Below are 6845 nucleotides of genomic sequence, written 5' to 3'. Positions count from 1 at the left end.
TGCGTCATGTGCTGTTTGGGGAGTGTTTTTTGGAAGGGCCATCCTGCGTGACACTGCAGTGCCACTCCTAGATGGGCCAGGTGTTTGTGTCGGCCACTAGGGTCGCTTAGCTTATTCACACAGCTACCTCATTGCGCCTCTTTTTTTCTTTGCGTCATGTGCTTTTTGGGGAGTGTTTTTTGGAAGGGCCATCCTGCGTGACACTGCAGTGCCACTCCTAGATGGGCCAGGTGTTTGTGTCGGCCACTAGGGTCGCTTAGCTTACTCACACAGCTACCTCATTGCGCCTCTTTTTTTCTTTGCGTCATGTGCTGTTTGGGGAGTTTTTTTTGGAAGGGCCATCCTGCGTGACACTGCAGTGCCACTTCTAGATGGGCCAGGTGTTTGTGTCGGCCACTAGGGTCGCTTAGCTTAGTCATCCAGCGACCTCGGTGCAAATTTTAGGACTAAAAATAATATTGTGAGGTGTTCAGAATAGACTGAAAATGAGTGGAAATTATGGTTTTTGAGGTTAATAATACTATGTGATCAAAATGACCCCCAAATTCTATGATTTAAGCTGTTTTTTAGTGTTTTTTGAAAAAAACACCCGAATCCAAAACACACCCGAATCCGACAAAAAAAATTAGGTGAGGTTTTGCCAAAACGCGGTCGAACCCAAAACACGGCCGCGGAACCGAACCCAAAACCAAAACACAAAACCCGAAAAATTTCAAGTGCACATCTCTACTAATTACCCGGGCCCAGTGTCCCCCCACCTCCCCCTTACCCCGCATTAGTAGCTGCAGCTCTTCTCCTGTGTGCCGGGTTGCAATGTGGCCAGGGAGGCTACTATTTTTTCTGTATTTTTTTCTAAGGGCGCATGGCCACACCTCTGTGATTAGGCCACGCCCCCTGAAAAGTACCTGGGCCCAGAAGCAAAATCAGGATCCTGCGTACAGGGACATCAAAACCCAGAGGGGAGCCAGTGTCTTGCCAGCAGCGGCTGTGAACCGGGCAGCTATCACTCTATATACTGACAGGGCTGTCAGTGTCCGCCGTCTGGTAGAAACTCTTTTTCCCAGGGAAGGGGGTCAATTTACTAAAGATCCATTTCAATCGTTTGTTATCGATTTTAACTCAATAAAAATCGATTAACATTGATGTTGTGTTTCATGAGCTAAATTACTCATTTACTAACATATGCTTTTTTACATCGATTTTCAAGTGTTAGTAAATGTGAAATTTAACCCCCGAAAACAAGATGGATGTTGATTGATTTTTATAAATTTTTAATTATTTAAAATTGACCTTTAGTAAATTTCCCCCCCGAGGTCTAGTTTAACAATTTAAAATAATAAAAGAACCCTGTTTAAGTATATTTAATTCTAATAATCTAATGTATACATTTATATTCTACCACTAAAGTTGTGTTTCTTCTTCGAATAACCACAAGTTATTAAAAAAAACAAAAACATTTATCCTAAAGCTCAGCCATTCAGAACACATTGCCGTAACACGCTTTCTATAGAAGGCGATTCACAATCTGCCCAGGAATGCCGCCGGCTGGCGTTGACGTTCGTAAGAAAAGTGGAAAAGCCTATTTCCACGGAGTCTCTTATTTCTGCAAATAATCAGGTGGTTTCTGCGCCACATAAGTATTACTGCATTCACATCTGGACACAGCAATTATTTTAAACAGGATATTTCCATGACAAGTTAATTAGTGTCTGTATCATTAACCCGAGAAACTTTGGAAAATGACATTTTTACATGGCAGCTTTGCAAAAAATAAAAAATAAAAATCGAGCCCACTGTGGTCTTTTCGCCACCTGGTACAGAATCCAGAGTGCGGTTTATGAGTGTACTAGTTTATTTACAGAGATGGACTTCAGGTTCGGTCAGCGTCATACTCCTTATACTGCAGTACATCGTTCTTCCCCTGCAAATCCCATAAGTATGGTGCAGAGTGACGCAGTGGAAGGTGATGCTGGAGGAGATGGAATTCCTATCACAGCTCCACCGGTACATACCCCTTGGACCTTGGATCGGGGCAAGAATACCTAGTAGGCTTGTACTGTATGATAGCATGAATGTAGGGGGTGAAGGAGTGGGAGCAGTCTAGGGTGACAGGAGAGAGAACTGTGCTGGCATTAGTAATAGAGAGAGGAGGGAGGGAGAGGGGGTCATGCATGGAAGGAAAGGAATGATCTCTCAAGTTTAATAAAGAGCTGTAAGTAACATTATTATTTATTACCAATTTACATACAGCAGTCATAGGGGGTTAATCAGGTCTGGTCGCTGCCGCGTCCTACTCCGCAAAGTACTGATTGTTGTTATGGTACTCTGTGTGTGAACGGGTCCTGCGGTGATTGACAGTCTGATGCCCTTTGAGGGCAGGTAGCGGGTGGTGACTGCCTCCGTTTGGAGAGAGAATTGACTACATAGGAGAGTAATGAGTTAAACATCCTGTGAGGGGTGGACCTAGCTGTGAGGTAGTACAGCCCTTAGGAAAAGGGGAGGGTTAGGATATATATAGGCAGGAGTGGCCATTTTGGGTCTCTTTGCTTGCTGAATTTCCTTCCCGCCCTCCCGCCCTCCCGCCCTATGGGTAGAGGTTGTTTTGTTTTGACGCGGAGTGCATTGGCGTTTAATTGCTTGGCTGTTTTCATTCGTTGGCTATTTATAGGCGGAAAAGAACGGCAGTTTGTAGTTGTATGTTTTTTATAGGTAGTAAGTTTCAGTGTTATATGGTTTAGGTGCACTCACCTCCATCGACTTAATGGCCGCTCGACCACCCATCCGGGAGGCAGCGGCAGGGCACCCAGGAGCGGTGGGAAGTCACTGTGGGGGTTGTGTTGACACCTATTACCGGTTTTGATAGGGTGCTGGACGGTTTCGGTCAGTTTACCAATTTAAGTTTACCAATAGTTTAATAGAGCCGTTCTTTTTTCTGCCACCATTATGCCGGCTGATTCGGCATCTTAACAAACTTTTCCCAATTACAGGTTTTGCTATGGTTAGGGTCAAATAAATAGCTAGCAATTTTTCTGCCAAAATCATGTCTCCGTGTCTTTATTTACTGGTATAAAAGGTAACTAAGGTTTACTTTAATAAGGGGGTCCACCAATTATCACTAGGATGTTTAGTTAAAAAGGAGGCATGTTGCTGCCATTTAGGGGGAGAGAAGAGGCCAGGTATCTTCGTCGTTGTATGGAGATCTCCTGGCTCAGCGACGGGTGGCTTGCGCGTCCCCATGTGTGCAACAAGCCACCCGATGATGTGAGAGATCCTGTTTCCTAGGATGCAGGCCGGAGCACTACTGCAACAGGAGGCATCTACTTGTTGTAACAGACGCCTCCTGCTGCGTCACCATACAGCACTGTCACTGCTGCTTCCAGCAACTCCAACCACATATGAATCAGGCCATATTACAGAGATTTATTGGTCATCCAGAGCAGTCAGTGCCGCAGTGGAGCTTACAATCTATGGGGCTAATTCAGACCTGATCGATGTGCTGCAAATTTGCAGAGGTCTGCGATCAGATACAATAGTCGCTGCCCATAGTGGGGTCTATTCATGAAGCAGTGAAAAGTGTGGAGAAGTGAGTTTGTGGAGAAGTTGTCCATGGCAACCAATCAGCTGTTTTGTACAATTGTATAGTATGCAAATTATAAATGTTACTTCAATGCTGATTGGTTGCCATGGGCAACTTCTCCACTGGCTCACTTCTCCACACTGTTCACTGCTTCATGAATAGACCCCATAATTATTAATGTCCCAAGAATAGTTGCACTTAATGTCAACTAAGCAGGTAGAATGGGCTATGTCTGGGCTTCTAGGTTCAAAGAACACTGAGGAGATACGCTAAATTAAATGTGTTTCATCTGAAAAATATTTCCAAGGCTTACAGTTACAAAAATATTACAAAAACTGACATACGACATAAAAAGGGAAGAAATCAGAGAACTCACAATGAAATATGAAGTATGAACTGGTGAGAAGGAGATCTCTCACTGTTGCTTCTTCTAAGATAGCAAATCCGGAGCATATGCACCAAGCTTCAGAATACAATACATTGAACCGCAATGCAGGTGTCCTAAGGCGAGCTCAGGGGGGACAGAACCCTACAGTGGAGCAGTTACCCTATAGAAGTCTATGGGCTTCATTTTGTCTTTTCTCCTGCAAGGGATCAAATAAAATGTCTCCTAGCAACCCCCCGCAGCGCCCGCATCATATGATGCATGCGCAAACGAACTCCAGGGTCCTAAACCTGGAAGCCATCACCCCGCAAAGGACAGCTTTCATCGGGAGAGCTGTCCTTTGCTGAAATATTCATCCATTCTGCGTTAATAAATGCTGATATGCATGCGATAAGTGGTGGGATGGATCGCATTCACAATGCGATGCATCCCGCTGTCAGTGCCACATAGTAATTGATGAGTTACTTACAGATTGACACAGCATTCTGACAAAGCAATGTGACGCAGCCTTCTGACACAGCATTCTGACATGGCATTCTGACACAGCAATGTGACACAGACTTCTGACACATAATTGTGACACAGCATTCTGACACAGCATTCTGACACTGCAATGTGACATAGACTTCTGACTCAGAATTGTGACATGGTATTCTGACACAGAATTATGACACAACATTCTGACACAGCATTCTGATACTGCAATGTGACATAGACTTCTGACACAGAATTGTGACATGGCATTCTGACACAGAATTATGACACAACATTCTGACACAGCGTTCTGACACAGCATTGTGACACAGCATTCTGACACAGCATTCTGACACAGCCTTCTGATTCAGCATTGTAACACATCCTTCTGACACATCCTTCTGACACATCCTTCTGACACAGCATTCTGACACAGCATTCTGACACATCCTTCTAACACAGCATTCTGACAGAGCATTCTGACACAGCATTCTGACAAAGCATTCTGACACAGCATTCCGACACAGCATTCCGACACAGCATTACAGCACAGCATTCTGACATAGCATTTTGACATAGTATTCTGACACAGCATTCTTTAGAGGTAAACCAATGAATCTTTGGACACCTCCCTAACTCATTTCAGAATATTCTCTGGATTTATCTATTTCTTGAACTGGCTTTAATGGAGGTCTGTTTATTTTGGATGGAAGTAGATACTGTAAGCACACAATATTTTGTAACTGGTCCGAGATCGTTATCTCATTTCCCTGAGCTGACCGTAACTACTCCCTCTACAAATGACCCCTTCTGCTGCCCTGCAAACAGGTCACATACAGGACACAACATGTCAGCAATTTTGACACATTTGTTAGGGAACACACACAAGTTATTAAATATCATATCTCATGGCCTGGCATGACCACGGCACCTCCTGGTGTGGCTCACTGATGAGTTCCTAGCTTGCTAATTACAATTTGTTGATACGCAGGGATTGATTGCACATACAGTTTGAACATGCCATGTTTTCATGCAGATCATACATTGACAGCACATGCAGTTTGAACAATACCATACGTTGGGATCAGATAACGTGAAACTACACGACTGTTGCAATTCCCCCATCCCCAACACCTGGGTCTGGGAATCAGGCATATTCAACAGGTTGAATGTTCCTGATATGCAAATCCTGACTTAAAAATTAAATGGGTTCAGCAAATTGGGTATTTTAAACATGCAGAATTTCCCATATGCCTCAATGTATAGCCAATCATCAGAGGACACCAATCGGCAGAATGGATCAGAGCGGGGAATTGGGCAAATGCGCCTCAGATGTATGGGCCTCTTTACGCCACACGTTGGTGGGAATCAAATCTAAAACCTCACTGCTGTGAAGCAGTAATACTTACCACTAAATGGTAGAGATGAGCGGGTTCGGTTCCTCGGAATCCGAACCCGCCCGAACTTCATGTTTTTTTTCACGGGTCCGAGCGACTCGGATCTTCCCGCCTTGCTCGGTTAACCCGAGCGCGCCCGAACGTCATCATGACGCTGTCGGATTCTCGCGAGGCTCGGATTCTATCGCGAGACTCGGATTCTATATAAGGAGCCGCGCGTCGCCGCCATTTTCACTCGTGCATTGAGATTGATAGGGAGAGGACGTGTCTGGCGTCCTCTCCATTAGAATAGAGATAGATTAGATAGAGAGAGAGAGATTGTGCAGAGTCGCAGACAGAGTTAGTTTACCACAGTCAGTGACCAGTGCAGTTGCTAGTTAACTTTTATTTAATATAATATATCCGTTCACTTCTCTCTGCTATATCCGTTCTCTGCCTGAAAAAAAAAACGATACACAGCACAGTCAGTCACACAGTGTGACTCAGTCTGTGTGCACTCAGCTCAGCCCAGTGTGCTGCACAGTCATCAATGTATAAATTAAAAGCTTATAATTAATTGTGGGGGAGACTGGGGAGCACTGCAGGTTGTTAGCAGGAGCCAGGAGTACAATTATATTAATTAACAGTGCACACTTTTGCTGCAGGAGTGGTGACCAGTGCCTGACCACCAGTATAGTATTGTTGTATACTACTAATATCTCTTTAAATATCAACCAGTCTATATTAGCAGCAGACACAGTACAGTGCGGTAGTTCACGGCTGTGGCTACCTCTGTGTCGGCACACGGCAGGCAGTCCGTCCGACCAGAATTGTATTATTTATTATTATATACCTACCACCTAACCGTGGTTTTTTTTTCATTCTTTATACCGTCATAGTGTCATCCTAATTGTTACGAGTATACTACTATCTCTTTATCAACCAGTGTACAGTGCGGTAGTTCACGGCTGTGGCTACCTCTGTGTCGGCACACGGCAGGCAGTCCGTCCGACCAGAATTGTATTATTTATTA

Source organism: Pseudophryne corroboree, chromosome 9, assembly GCF_028390025.1.
Source record: "Pseudophryne corroboree isolate aPseCor3 chromosome 9, aPseCor3.hap2, whole genome shotgun sequence".
NCBI lineage: Eukaryota > Metazoa > Chordata > Amphibia > Anura > Myobatrachidae > Pseudophryne > Pseudophryne corroboree.
Note: the sequence above shows the minus strand (reverse complement) of the source record.